General features: G+C 53.4%; 1 protein-coding gene across 3 annotated transcripts in view; it reads left to right on the top strand.

The window, feature by feature from the left end:
* The window catches only part of PTPRS (protein tyrosine phosphatase receptor type S), a 149,129-nt gene that overhangs the window by 14,099 nt on the left and 120,262 nt on the right, over positions 1–14,768 (top strand). Inside the window, exon 1 of one of the 3 annotated variants that reach the window (XM_048287754.1) lies at positions 8,914–9,071. The exons of the other annotated variants lie outside the window; for them this stretch is intronic. The gene's annotated coding sequence lies outside the window, so the exon portion shown is untranslated. Of the gene's footprint in view, positions 1–8,913; positions 9,072–14,768 lie in introns of those variants that run through there. 3 annotated transcript variants of the gene reach the window in all.

The following is a 14,768-nucleotide window of genomic DNA, read 5'->3' as shown; positions in this document are numbered from 1 at the left end:
AAGCAAGGTCAGCCATGGAGTCACAGGATGGCTTGGTTTGGGAGGGACCTTAAGGCTCATCTGGTGCCACCCCTGCCATGGGCAGGGACACCTTCCACTGTCCCAGGCTGCTCCAAGCCCCATCCAGCCTGGCCTTGGGCACTTCCAGCAATTCAGGAGCAGCCACAGCTTTGCCTGTGCCAGAGCCTCCCCACCCTCACAGGGAAGAATCTCTTCCCAATATCTCATCTAACCCTGCCCTCCTTGTCCTCCAAAGTCCCTCCCCAGCTCTCCTGCAGCCTTTTTAGGTACTGGAAGGTTCTCTAAGGTCTCCCTTTTCCCTGCGAACGCCTCCCCGCAGAACCCACAGCCCAGGCATGTCTGGGCAGGGCAGTGCCAGGAGAGCTGCCGGGCTCGGCGCTGGGCACAGTCCCGGCGTGTCTGCACAGAGCAGGGAACGGCAGAGCCGGCCCGTGCCACTGCCCCGCAGGACTGCCTGTGTGAGGGGCAGTGCACAGCACTGCTGCTCAGCCACAGGTGAGCATCCTGTTATTTATGGTGTGTCATGTTATCCAGGGGTGTGGGGGCAGGTACAAGATGCGCCCCCAGGTCCCTTCTGCCATCCCCAGGGAGCAGGGGGAAGCGTGTGCGTGTAGGATTCCTTCTGCTGTCGGGCTCTGCTATAGAGCTCTGTTCAGATTTAATCCAGTTTAACTCCGCTCTGGGGTTGGGCACGAGGAGTCCTGGGTCCCTGGAAAACGGCGCTGTTGCTTCCCTCGCCTTTTCCTTTTTTCTAAAGAAAGAAAACAAAGAGGGCTCTCCATGAAGGAGCGTGTATGGGGAGAGCCAATTCCCTTCGGAGAGCAGCTCCCTGCCCGAGGGCTGCCAGCAGCCACTGCCTGGGGGCTCTGGGGACCTGCACCAGCCCAGCAGTGCTGGCAGCACTGGAGCTGCTGTTCCCGCTCTGTCCCCGTGTCCCCTCGGCTGTGGCACGTTTCTGCTGCAGCTCCTTCCGTCTGTGCTGTGTTCCTGAGCCTCGCCTGTCCCCAGCAGTGGTTTTGTCCCAAGTTCTCGGCAGATCCAGTACTGCCCACGTAGTCTTCATGGCAGCTTCCAGCCCGTGCTGGGGTTCTGCGGGTCTTGCTTGGCTGCTCAGCAGGCTCCAGTGTGGCATGGCTGCAGGCTCTGGAAGACTCTTCAGTGCTGCTCATATGGAAAACACTCTCAGTAACTACAAAGAATGGAGATGGCACTTAAAAAAACACAAATAAAGGTCATCAGTAGGGGCCTCACTGGATGGAGACGGCGAAGCTGCCTCGTGTGATTTCTGCTGGGGTTGTGTGACTTGAGAACCGCCTTCCTGCGGGGCTTGAAGCAGAGCTGTGCAGGAGACGTCCCGGCCTGTGGATGTCCTCGGACTGGGTTCTCCCTCTGCTCCCTCTCACCTGTGCAGCCCCCAGGAGATCACCACCAGAACACCCGCCCAGCAGCCCCAGTGGCCTTTTCTTCAGGAGGGCTGCTGCGTTTTTTGTTTGCACGTGTCCGTGTGCATCAGCTGCTGCTTGGAGCAATCCCAGGGGAAGGCACACAGCGAATCCTGAATCCTCCCGTTTGAACAACCACGGCCGTTGGGACAGGAGAGCAGCTTCAGCTCCGAGAGGGATGTGGGCACCTGAGCTGGCCCCAGCCTCAGAGGGATGCACAGAGAAGTTCCAGGCCAGGGGCTGTGTTTGAGGCTGAGGTACCCAAAACCTCCCTGAACTTCAAGCAGACCAAAGCTCAGGCACGGCGGGCGGTGAATCCGACAGGAACGCGGCTGCCAGGAGAAACCCAATGGAGTGAAAAATCCCTTTATTCAGTTTTCCCATGTCTGAAGGGCAAGTGGGAGACTTGGGCCTGGCTTTTTCCCAATGCAGAGAATGAGGTGGAAACCTTCTGTCCAGGTGCTGGTGCCATGGGTGTGTGTGGCATCTCCTTCCAGCTCCTTCGCATCGATGTGAGGATTTGGTGCGTTCTGCTGCTTAAAAATAAATAGTGAGTTATTTTGGGCCAGGGAGGCAAACAAATCAACAGGCCACTGGATTTCCTCGGTCACCCTCGATGCTGCATGGGGGAAAAATTAATAAAGTACCTGCCATGCCCAGGAGCGATTTGTTAAAGCCAGTGATAATGACAGGCTTTGAATTGAGTTCCTGCCTATGGTGGGTTCCCTCACGATCCTGCACGTCCACCCCCTCTCCAAAACGTCACTGTTCCTGTCAGTGCTGTGGTGGGAAAGGAGACTCTGATCTGCTGTCCAGGTCTGAGCCCTTCTAGCATTGAGAAGAGCAGCATGGGGCTCTCCAGCCTCTCTGGGGACTCACTTGTACTCTGAAAATTGGGTCCTTTTAGGTGTTCTGGGATCTACGAGAAATCTGGATTATCTGCAGAGTTGCTGTCCTGTGGTTACTGTTCAGTTTTTAGTGGGTTTGGGCCTTTGGAGGCTTTTCAAGGCTTTTCAGGAACTGTGCCCAGCATGTGCCCTATGAAAACCACTGGCCCTTTCCAGCTGGATTCACCTGAGGGCTCTGGGTTCCCCTGTACCTGTCTCTGTGTGTTCTGCACCCTCTTTGCAAGCACAGCAACACATGGCCTTTTTAATGAAGAACCTCTGGTCTGCAGTGATGGCAAATGAACTAACATTTCACTGCTTCTGTAGGAGTGGGGAATTGATGGGGATGCCCATCTTCGTGGATGGAACTGTTCAAGGCCAGGTTGGGTGGAGCTCTGAGCAAGCTGGGTTAGTGGAAGGTGCCCCTGCCCACAGCAGGGGAATGGAACTGGGTGATCTCAAAGGCCAGTCCAGCCCAAACCATTCCCTGACTCTGTGACCTGCTTCATGCTGGGTGCCAGCAGTGGGTTGAATCCTCAGTCTCATTCTTAGGCTGTAGATGTCTTCATCTCAGGGTGTGAGGCTGGACTATCCCAAGGGAGCCTCTCTGAGCTCCCCTTCAAGGGATGGGTTGTGTTGGAGCTTCCAGCTGCCCCCATCCCACCAGGCAGGGACCTCACCACGAACACTCGATAACGTCGCGTGGCAGCCGCTGCGAGCGGCCCGGCCCTTCTCTGGCACAGAAAGGACAAATTAAATAAACATGCTTGATTGCTTAAACATTTGTTTTTTAAATTAGCAGCAGCTTTTTTATATTAAAGTCTGTGGATATGCTGCTGGGGAACACTTTAGCAAGTTGTTTTTTTCTTCCTGGTGCTACTTTTCCAGAGTGGTTCGTGATTTAGAAACCAAATGCAAAATGCCGGCCAAGTTTGAGGTTTAATGCTGTAAAAGATGTCGATGGGAAGAAACTGCAGTGCTTGGAGCTGTGGGGCCCTGTTTGGATGCATGATGGGACAGGCCTTGAAGGCAGCAGCATTTGCAAATTGTGCTGTGCAAGTGCTGGAGAGAAGTGTCTGAATTATGGAATCACAGAAGGGTTTGGCTTGGTTGGAAGGGACCTTAAAGAATATCTTGTTCCAACCCCCCAACACCTTCTGCTAGACCAGGTTGCTCCAAGCCCCATCCAGCCTAGTCTTGGACATTTAGGAATGGCTCAAGGTGCTCCATGATTGTCCCCAGCTTCTCACAGAAAGTTTCAGTTGTCCATAAGTTGTCCAAATGTTGAGATCTCCTGCAAGGAGGTGTTTGGAAATGCTGTGTGTGGGTCTGTAATTGTCTGTGTGCTCACAGGGAGTGGATTTGGGCAGCAGCTGGGCTTGGCATCTTCCCCTCCATGCATGGCACAGTTGGTGTCCCTGCACCAGGCTCTTCCCTGGCTGTGCCTCTGGTTTTATTTGCTTTCTTCAGTATCTGTCCTGTGTAGATGGCAGAGACAGCCCAGCGTGAGGGTCACAGGCTGTTTGCCATTGCCGGATAAGGGGCTTTGGATGCTGCTCTGATAGGAACCAACATTGCTGAATGGCATCTCTGGGAAGGCAAAATGCAGCCAGCGAGCAGCTAATGCTTCACATTGACCTTGCTTGGAGCATGTGGGGGCTTGGCTGTTTCCATAGGCTCGCTATCAGTGCCCTAAAATAGCCTCTGTCCAGGAGGAAAACCCAAATAACCGAGCGTGGATCCCTGTGTGTACCTGCAGGAGCACCGTCCCCGCTGGGGCTTCCTGGGGCGGGGGCGTTGCAGATTAACCGTGCTCCTGCAATTGTAGAAAAGAATAAATATAGTTTCCACAATCCCACTGCTTTTTTGTGTCATCTCTCTGGGTTATTCAGGGACCAGCCTGGCTTGGGGGAGCCCACGGGAGAACCCTGGGCTGGCACTGCTCATTTCCCTTTGCGCGGACTCCTGGGCACATCCTTAATTTTTTAATTAGTGGATGCATCCCCCATGAGCACAGCTCCAGCTCAGCTGTGAGTGTCCATGCATGGATGGAGGATTGCCTCAAGCTGGGCCCTGGCTCTGCACCCTCCCGAAAGGCGACCAGCAGTGGGTTTTATTGTTGTTTTGTTTTTACATATTAAAGGTTTAATAAATGGAATTAAATACTGTGAAACTTAAGGTAATTAAATGTGGAAGCAGAAGGAAAAGAATTGTAAAGCATCCTCTCCAGGAAACTAATAGACTCCATGCCTCCTTATCTTAATGATTTTCATAATTTAGCTGAATGCAGAGATAATGGATCTGATGAACCTTTCTGGAGCTGATTTGAGATTTAATGGGCGTCTTGCTGGGGAGCGGGGTGGGGGCAGGTGCAGTCAATGTGCTTGAGGAGGGAGATAAGAGCAAGAGAGGCTGAAATACAGAGGCGAACGGGTTTTCCATCCACGCTGAGTGCTCCCTCCTTTCCACCTGGAATTAACCTCGGAAATCATTTTCCAAGGCCACGTGGTTTCCTCCGGCTCCACGCTGCCAGCGGGTTTTGCCTTTCTGCACAACCTCTGACCCTCCCCGGGCTGAGGGAGCCGCAAAGCCGGGATCATCTGTGTTAATCTGGTCTCATTGAGGCGGGATCAGTGAAACCACCTCGCAGATTCACTGTATTATGGAGCAGATTGAGGGACTTAGAGAGCAAATTTAATAAATATCATTTCGATATTACTTGGTGGGAAAAAAGATAAAAATCCTCTGAGCGGCTGATGCTGAAGCACCCTGTAAAGGTGCTTGATAGGGACAGGGTGTGTGTGGAGCTGGGGCAGAGGGGACGGGGACAGCACTGGATGTTGACGTGGTGTGGTGGGGACAGGAGGAGAGGACGTCCCTCGGGGCTGGGTCACAGCGGCACATCCAAAAGGAAGTAGAGCTGAGTGTGCTTGAGGAATGGGGATGTTTGGTTCTCTCAGGTGCAGCCATGAGTCTCCTGCTGCCTCCCTGGCTCTCCTGGCAGTGTGCAGAGTGCTCCAGCAGCTTTAGGGTGTTGATGCTGCTGCTGAGCCTGGACCCAAAGCAGCTTTGCTGTGTCAGTGCAGTGATGGCTGCTGGGGGTGCAGAGCCGACCCAAGCCAGGTCTTGTTTGCAGATGGGGTCTTCTGCCCATCCCTGAGGAGAGCAGCGTAGCCAAGCAAAATCCTGCCAGTGGAAGCCAGAGGAAAGCTCTGTCCACAGGAGAAGGAGGGAAAGCAATTGCAATGGCAAATCCCACACTCTGTCTTCCAGGGCTGGCTGTGGTGAGTGAGGTTTGGGCCGTGCTGGGGCGAGGGGATGGGCACTGCTGCCCGTTGTCTCTCCTGGAAGGTCCCTGGGTGGAGCACTGGGCGAGGGCAGCGTGCCCGTCCCACGCCGGGCACCGAGGCAGAAGGGGCAGCACTTGCAGCCAACACAGCCCAGGGGCTGCTCCGTCTTTGTCGCCAGCAGGACCCCCTGCCTGCTGGAAAAACACTTGGGTTAGGAGAAATGTGTGACCTCTTGCTAACCCTCTTCCCTTTCCCCTCTCGCTCTGCACGATGTTAAAAAGAAGGGGGGGAAAAAGAAAAAAAAGGAAAAAAAAAAAAAGCCATGCTGGGGCCAATCCAAGGAGGGTGAAAGCTGGGGACCATATCATTAAAATGCTAAAAATGAGCGTGCTGAAAACAGACACAATTGGGTATTTAAAGCTCTGAATGAAAAGAGTGTGTGTTAGCCGGCTTGCGGAGAGCCGGTCTCCCAGAGCCCCTGGAAAATATGTGGTCAAGCCCACACCATTAACTTTTTGTTTCTGGTTTGCAAGGTAGCTGTGAAATCTTGTGGGGGACACAGAGCCCACGTCCCTGCCAGCCCCACAGGACACCCGTGTTCTGATGGAGGGGCAGCTGTGCCAGTCCCGTGGGGTATGTGGGGCTCTGGTTTGTGCACACCAAACCTTTCACGGTCCTGCAGTGATTTTTATCCCAAAATGGGGTAAAAAATCCCCCTCGTCACACACTGCATCACCAGGGACCTGCCACTTGTGCTGGGATTTGCAGCAGCCAGTCCCTCGTGGCACTGAGGAGTGGAGCGTGTGGCTGGAGTGGGAGGCAGGAGGTGTGACCCGCAACGGCGGCTCCTTCAGCCCTGCCTCCGGCCAGCCACAAATTGACTCCTGGATGAATCACTGCTAAGTCACTTTGGGACTGTTGTATCGTTTGTTTGCAGCTTAGAATCATGGAATTTTTGAGGTTGGAAAAGCCCTCTTAGATCAGTGAGTCCAGCCGTTCCCCCGGCACTGCCAAGGGCACCACTGCCCCATGTCCCCAAGTGCCACATTCACATGGCTTTAAGTGCCTCCAGGGATGGGGACTCCACCACTGCCCTGGGCAGTTGTGCCAGTGCCTGACCTCCCTTTTGGTGAAGCAACCTAAACCTCCCCTGGCCCAGCCTGAGGCCGTTCCCTCTCCTCCTGTCCCTGTTCCCTGTGAGCAGAGCCCGACCCCCCCCGGCTGCCCCCTCCTGTCAGGGACTTGTGCAGAGCCACAAGGTCCCCCCTGAGCCTCCTTTGCTCCAGGCTGAGCCCCTTTCCCAGCTCCCTCAGCCTTTCCTGGTGCTCCAGCCCCTTCCCCAGCTCCGTTCCCTTCTCTGGACACACTCCAGCATCTTCCTGTCCTTGATCCTGGACTTTTTAAACCTGCGCAGCTTGGGCTGCTGGAGGCCGCCAGCTCAGGTGCCAGGGCTGTGCCAAGAGGTGTGAGGTCCTCCAGCATTTTATGGTGCCTTTTTACATGGAAATGTGGATCTTTGCAGCCCCACTCCAGCATGTTTCCTGCATCCCAGCTCCCCCCGGGGTGGAGGTTGTGCCCTGTGGGCCCTGCGGGGTTATTTCTGTGCACGGACGCGGGTTTCCCTCGTGAGCATACGCAGAGGGATCCGTGGGGGTGCAAAATGCCCCTAAAATGTCTCCCAGGGCAAGTATTAACTGCCAGGCTGGGCTGAGCTCCAGCAGGCAGGAACAAATGAATCAGACACTTAATGGTAAAATCAAACCCCTCAAAGTATTAAAAACAACCCAGTTCCAGGGGGCTCCTCTCTGCCGACCCCAGAGCCCCAGCCGAGCAGGAACGAGAAGGGATTTCAAACCAAACTGGGATTTTTTTTGGGGGGCCCCCCCACCATATCTCTTGGCTGCCAGCCTCTCTGAAGGGAAGTTTCACCCCGCCTCCCGTGGTCTCGGATGTCAGGTTGGCAAGAAAAATCCCATCTGTTTTCAATCTGGATCCTCACTTCCATCCACTCAGCCTTTCTCCTCCCCGCGCTCCCCCGCTCCCAGCCCCCAGTGCTGGCGTGTGCGCCAGGCAGGCCTCGGTGACGCTTTTTTTTCTCCTCGTTTTTATTTTTTCTTCTAAAAATGTATGTGGCCTCTTTTGCCCCCCCGCAGCCCCCCTTCTCCCAGGCACATGCTCCAGCGCAGCCCTCTCTGCCAGGGCCTGCCAAGAACCTCTCTGTGCTCAGCCCCGCTACGGCCGCTGGCTCCGAGAATTCCCAAATGACCGAGGATTTTCAACCCTGAGCTTTCAAAAAAAAAAAAAAAACACCAGAAAAATATCTCTCTGTGTGGAAAAGGAAAAAAAAAACATGAGCAAAATTGGGAGGGGAGCAGAGGGAAGAAGGAATTTTGTTGTGGTTTTTTTTCCTTGTCGGTTCCAACTTTTGGTATGATTTGGAAAAGAGCAAGTACAGAGTGTTTTGTTCCTGCCTGGAGATAACAGAGCTGCTCTGAAATCCCATATAGAGTCAATGCAAAGGCGTATACGTCGCAATCGTGATATCCTAATCTCCCTCTGAAGAAACTCTTTTGTTGCACACCCCCTCTCGCCGCTCCCTTTGCTGTCCTCTCACGCTGCGTTTATATCTTATTTAAACTCTAAAGTCCTTAGGCTAGGAATTACCTTCTCCCTTTACAGATGGCTGCAAGAGCTCAGCACGGCTGTGCAGCTCCATGAAAAATAAATGAAGAAGGTTGTGGCTTTTGTTGATGGTTTTTTTTTTGGGTTTTTTTTTTGTTTTTTTTTTGTTTTTTTTTTTGGTGTTTTTAGAGGTGAGAGTTTATCTCATCACAGATGAGCGGTGCCGGGCTTTGTATGGCCAAAAGCACTGCCATGAATCTCAAGGCAAGGGTTATCCCAGCACCCGCTGCCGTGCCTCAGTTTCCCCTTTGGGCACGAGGCTGCCTTGGGGCGACGGGTGAACGGGGACGTGACCGGGGTGCTGGGGGCACAGCAAGGGGGATTTTCCCTTTATTCTGGGGAGTACTGTGGAAGCTTTGTGGAACGGGGTGGTGTCTGAGAGGACCCAAAGGACCCGGAATGGGGGTGCAGACCCCAAAGGGTCTGAGGGAACCCCAAGGGCAGGCTCGGAGGGACGCCGAGTGAGCGGGCTGCGGTGAGCCCGGGGCTCCGCTCCCGGGGTTGCCGTCAGGGTGCCCCCGGCCGGGCCCCGCTGCCCCGGAGCCGCCCCCGCCCCGGCCCCGCCCCTGCCCCGCCCCTGCCCGGCCGGGCCGCCGTGGGCTCCGCCGAGGGGTCGCGGGGTCCCTCCCTCCGCCGAGGGGTCGCGGCGCCCCGGGCCCGAGGGACGGCGGGTCCCGCCAGCGCTGTCCCCGGGCCGCCCTCGCCGCGGAGCCTCCGCACCCCGCCGGTGGCGGGACGAGTCCGAGACGGTCGGTTGGATTTTAAAATTTAATTATTTAACGCATCTTTAACAAGGGGAAACTGTTTCCCCTACGCGCACAGGCCGTGGGGGCGGGCGGGGGTCTCGGGGGCCGCCGGGGGGGCTCCGCGGGCGGGCGGGGCCCGGCTCCGTGCGGGCTCTGCCTGCGGGCGATGGGCAGCGGGGCTCGGCCGGGCGGGAGCGGGGCTGCGGGGCGGCGCTGGGGAGGGAATTCCCTTCCCTCTCCCGCTCCCTTTTCCTCTCCCCTTCCCTCTCCCCGTCTCTCTCCCCCTCCCTTCGCTCTGCCCGTCCCTCTCCCATTTCCTCTCCCCTTTCGTCTCCCCCTTTTTCCCCAGCCAAGGGCTCGCAGGAGCGTTTTGCTGCAAAACAAGAAAATGTGAGAACCACATCCAGCATCTCCCTGCGCTGGGGCGCTCGCCTGCCGTACAAAGGACCAGCTCTCCAGCTCGCCCTCTTCCCCAGATTACCCCTCTTACTCCATGTTTTCTTTCCGTACTGGAAATGCCTTTTATTTTTTAATGAGTTAAAGGCAGCCCGGGGCTGCAGGAGTGCACGATGCTCTCGGCAGCGCTGGGCAGGACACGGGCTGGAGCCTTTGAGTTAACGGATAGAATTTATTCGGTGTAAACATTGCACAACTTCTATGCGTCGTTCCCAGGATTAAATATAACTCATTTTCTCGGCTTTACATGACTTCTTTGCTAGCTATTAGGCTACTGCTCAAGCTCAAGATGCAGATTTGTCTAAAATGTGTAATTTTAAAAACATAATAGATGGGGGGGGGGGGGGGGGGAAGCTCCGTTTAGCTACAGGAACTGTGTAGCTGGAACTTTCCTGAGAAATAACCACATTTTATCCCTTTATTATCCTTTTCTCACTTTGGCAAAAGCAAAGAACTTTTCTGTTGCAGGTAACTCAGGTAACTTTTATGTCAAGGCTCTGACTTGAGTTCACAGCAGTTGGTCTGACTGGAGGCAGTTACAGCAACACTTGAAATTAAGTTTAAATTTATATTGTTCGTTGTTGGAGAACTCTCCTGTAGCTAAGGAAAGAAGTGTAAAGATTAAGCTGATCATTACTATATATGAAAAGTGGTTTCTAACATTAACATTATGGTTTTTCTCCTAAAAAAAAAAGAGAATTCTCTAGCCTGTATAGCTCTAGCTTTCTATAGCTGCATCTTGTTATCCTTTAATTTCCCTTTTCCTGAAAACGTCACTTAGCGGAGGAAAAATCACAAATTCAAGCACACTGGGATTGCCACACATGGTACAGGGGAACATCTGCTGGAAAGATACTTTCTGAGAATAACAAACCACCTGCGCTGAGACGCTTTTTTCCTCTGGTAACCAGCTCAGTGTTTGTTGGTGTGGGGCTGCAGCCCACGGGCGGCTGCTCCTGGCTACACAAGGGCCTGTCAGCCCTGGGATTTTCAGGGCTAGCACTGTTGGTTTGGGTTTATTTAGGGTTTTTTCTTCGCCAGAAAGGAAGAAGTGCAAACTCTGGATCTGGGCGAATTAGGCTGTTTTAACAGCTTCTTCATGATTTGCGTTTTCTCAGACTAAGGAGCGTTTGGAGGGGATTGGTGCCTTTCGCCGCTCCCTCGCTGCGGAGGAGGGCTGGGGTGCGGGCTGGGGGCGGTGAGTGAGGCTGGCCCGAGTGGCTCAGCGAGGTGGGACTGGGCTGGAGGAGGGGTCTGCTCCGGCTCCGCGGCTGCGCTTCCCTCCTTCGCCGACCATCCCCGGGACGCTTGCCTTCCTTTCGTGTTACTGCTCCGAGAACCGGCCGCGTAGAAGGGAGGGGAAGGGATCATTGTCTTTTATCAGCACGGGAGTGTGTCGTTGATTCCCAGTGCAGGAAGAGGGACATCCCCTCCCGGAGAATTCTTCCAAATCCTCCTGCCAGTCGGAGTGGAACCGAGGGAGTGAGGCAGTGTCGGGGCTCCTGCTCTGCTCTCCTGCTGCTCTGCAGCCTCCTCCTGCAGCCAAAGCAGGGATTTATCAAAGGCATTGAAACCAGAGAAGGCCCAGTTATACTTTGGACTTGGAAGAGACGTGCATCGGTTTTTTTGGGAGGTGGAGGTTCCAAAATAAACCGGCTGTAGGTTCAGTGTGCAGACAGAGAGTGAATTTAGTATTAAGCACTAAATTCCTGCAAAGGTGACAGTTGCAGCAGATATATGAGGAAATCCCTCATTACCCTGAAGAGCTGGAAAAGCAGGATATGGTGTTTTATTATGTTTCTTAACCTTGATCACAGCAAGTTTCAAAAACCCTCTTTACCCTGGCTGTTGAGTCTGCCCTGTGGGTACAGATTCTTGTAAGGCAAAGCTATTCCACTAGATTTAATCTCTAAGGAGCGTGCCAGAAAAACAGCCTTTGGGGGAATGGCAATCTGCTGGCTTCCTTGTCTGCAGAGTGGGAATAGCAACATGCAGCTCCTTGCTGGGAAGAGTTTTAGGGTCCACTGTGGAAAAGAGATGAAGTGCCATGGTTGAATCATTCAGCCAAAAGCGAGGAGACAGCAGCAGAGGCGAGGCTCGCCCAGCTCCCGCGGCAGGTCGGCAGCGATGCCAGGAATAGATCCAGTATCTCTGGTTCCTGCCCCAGCGTCCCTGTCTGCGGCGTGTGGGCACGGGCCAAAAAGAGCAGCAGCGCCGGTGTCACCCGGCTACGTGCAGAGGAGAAAGTGGAGGTTGCACAACCCCGTCCTTGGTGCTTTTTTGGGGGCTGCCCTGCGGTGCCAGGTGTAGGAGTGACACGTTGTCTGACACCCGTCGGCCAAGAGCTGGAGTGAAGCCACTGATCCTCATTTTGAGCTGGCTTCTGCGCAGCCCTCGTGTAGTAACAGCTTTATAGATGCTGCTCACCTGGCTGAGTTTTAACTGCTCACCTGGAGATAAAAGGCGCTGCATGCCATTACCACTCCCCCAAGCCATCCTCTGCCCTCTGAAGAGATTTTGAACCCTGGGTATATTCTGTTCCCATGCAAGGCTTTGCTGTTGGAGTAGGCAGAGTTTGCAGCACATCTCATGGCACCAGGGAAGTGCAATCTTGTTACATTCGAATTTATTTCATGCTGTGTTTGCGGGTGTGAAGAATGAACTGGTAAAATTAGGGACTGTGGAAGGTGTGAGACACCGTGTTTGTTCAAATGCTGACGGTGGGAAAACATCTGTTGGAAGCTCTCTTTGAAGGAGTAGCTGCCTTTCCAGAACTCTTTTGTAGGAGTAATAACTGTTGTGGTAGGTGAAACTTCCTGAATCAGGAGGCACCTGGGAGCTGTGAACATGCAGGGGCTGAGGCAGGGATGGAGATCTGAGGTCTATCAAACAGAACCCTACAAGACCTTGATTTTTCTTGTCTGTTATGCCACTTCTGTCACTTATGTGACTTCTGCCTTAATTCAGCATGAGCTCATGTGCACTTGGGTGAGTTTGGATTCTTAAAAGAAGCTGTTCTGCCCTTCCTTGCTATTTACAGATAACTTTTATGGGGTGGTAAGGGTAAGGGTGTGTTTCCATTTCTCCATGTACTGATTAGTGCTCTCATTAGCACTTAGTAACTGCATTGCAAAAATTCTTTATTAAATCTGCGTGGAGGTAGATTTTATTTGTGTGATGAAGCCACAGAGTGCTCAGTTTCTGCACCAGCTCCCAAATCACAGGATGACTTACCTGCTAATTTTGACTTGCTATCTATTTATGAGCAGGCAGGAAGCAGCGCTGCAGCTGAGGGAATTGAGGCAAGGCCCCTGGTTATGGTAATCCTTAAATAGTTCATTTGGGTGTAATGCCTTTTTTTACAGTTGCTTCCCTATTACAAACAGATTTTCTGATAATGGCACCTGTGCCATTTAGATGGGACCATTATTATAATAGCAGCAAGTATTGTTAGGGAATCGGGATGTGGAATTTATGTAGGATCGTTACAGTGGCAGAAGCAATACCATAAATAAAATGATGCTGTAGCAGCAGCACTAAACCTGGGTGTAAGAGGGAAGATGACAGTTCAAATTTCCCCCAGATTTGTGGCGTAGGGGCCCTGCCTGCGGAGGAGGTGGGAGCGTGGGTGGCAGGGGCTGTCCCTTCGGCGCAGGGATGCGTGGTTAGGAGGAGGGATGCTCACCGTGCGTAGGAACCATTAGCTGGAGTCGTTTCAGAAGCCAGCCGGGGAGATGGTTGCGATTAATTAGTCGTAGAAACAGGGCGTTGTTCCTGTCCTGGGTGTTGTTCCCGTGTGGGCTTTATTAACACAGATTTTTGGGGATGGGTTTCAGGCAAGGTTTTTGCATGCCCAGCCTGTCCCTCCTGCGTGGTTGGGACAGTCTGTGCCTGCCCACATGTCGCTTCTCTCGTTTCTGTGAGGGAAATGTGGGAAAGCTCGAAATTGCATTTGTAAAATATGGATGGGGTTGAGAGTGTAAACAGCCCAGCAGGACCTGACAGAGGAGGCTGATGTAGTAGCTTGCCTGAATACTGGAAGCATTAGTACCAAACTGAAGGAAAAGGGAAGGAAGGGTAACAAATTCGTGCGTTTGAAAGGTTACTGAGGGTGTGGAGTGGAAATTATCCTCCCCTCCACCTCCTTCTCTGAGCAGATCCCTGGAGATGGGTGTGTTGTCTCAAAGGCCGGGTTTGTGGTCCGGTTTAGCAAAGACGGATAATCCAGCTGGCCAATCTGGAGCGTGGTTTGGCCAGCAAAACTCTCGTGGCAGGCGGCGCGGAGGGTGCCGGGAGGAGCAGCAGTGGTCTTTAAACAAAGTCATTGCTAATGCAGCTTCAGCGTCCTGTGGACAGAGCACAGATGTCTTGCTCGGGGTTTGATTTTTTTTTTTTTTTTTTTTAAATAAAATCCCTTTAGTTTTCCATTAGTGACCCCTGTTTTAAATCCCTGATGCAAGAGGGGAATTGCGACCCTTCGATGGGCTCAGACGTGGCTTGGGTTCTGTCACCGTGTCCCCAGTGAGGGAAGCGGCTGCTCCGCGTACCCGGAGTGTGAGCGGCAAAGGGCGCTCGGATGCTGCTGGGGTTGTTGGGCTTTGAACTCGCTTTTTGCCCGGGGCCCCGTCGGGACAGGGGTGATGGGCAATTGCTTTTTTGATGCTTGGCGCTGCCTTTGTCAGTGGACATCTGGTGCCAGGATTGCTGCTGTCGGGGCTGGGGGTGGGCTGCAAGGCCAGGGAATTTGATGGATTAGTGTGGTTGGAGGGCTGGGGGAGGGGACGGGTAGGGTTTCAGCTCTCCCTGCAGGTAGAGAGAGAATTTGGGGATTAGTGGCACTTTGCTGCAAGCTGTGAAGTCGGGAGAATTCGGAGAGGGGGAAGGGTTGGGAAGAAAATAGTCTTTCCAGTTTTCCCAAAGAAATTAACATTTGTTTGCTCTGTGAGGGAGCACAAGGGAAATGTGTGTGTGTGTCCGGAGCAGGGGATGAAAAATCCACAGCAAATCTGGTGCCGGTCTGTCCCCCCAGCTTTGTCACCCTTGGGAATCCCGGTTGCTCGTGCCTGGCTTCAGGGTCACTCAGTTCATTCCCTGCTGCTTCCTATGGATCCAATAACCTTCTTCTCTCCCCAGAGATCAGCTTAAATTAAAACTTCATCCTTTACTTAAGGAAGCAAGCAGCAGCCTCTCTCCATGCTCTGTTACAGGATCTGGGCAGTTTGCATGGCCCCGTCCATCTCTCTG

This window comes from Corvus hawaiiensis, chromosome 28 (genome assembly GCF_020740725.1).
Source record: "Corvus hawaiiensis isolate bCorHaw1 chromosome 28, bCorHaw1.pri.cur, whole genome shotgun sequence".
In the NCBI taxonomy this organism is placed as follows: domain Eukaryota; kingdom Metazoa; phylum Chordata; class Aves; order Passeriformes; family Corvidae; genus Corvus; species Corvus hawaiiensis.
Note: the sequence above shows the minus strand (reverse complement) of the source record. Positions and strands in the feature narration are given on the sequence as shown.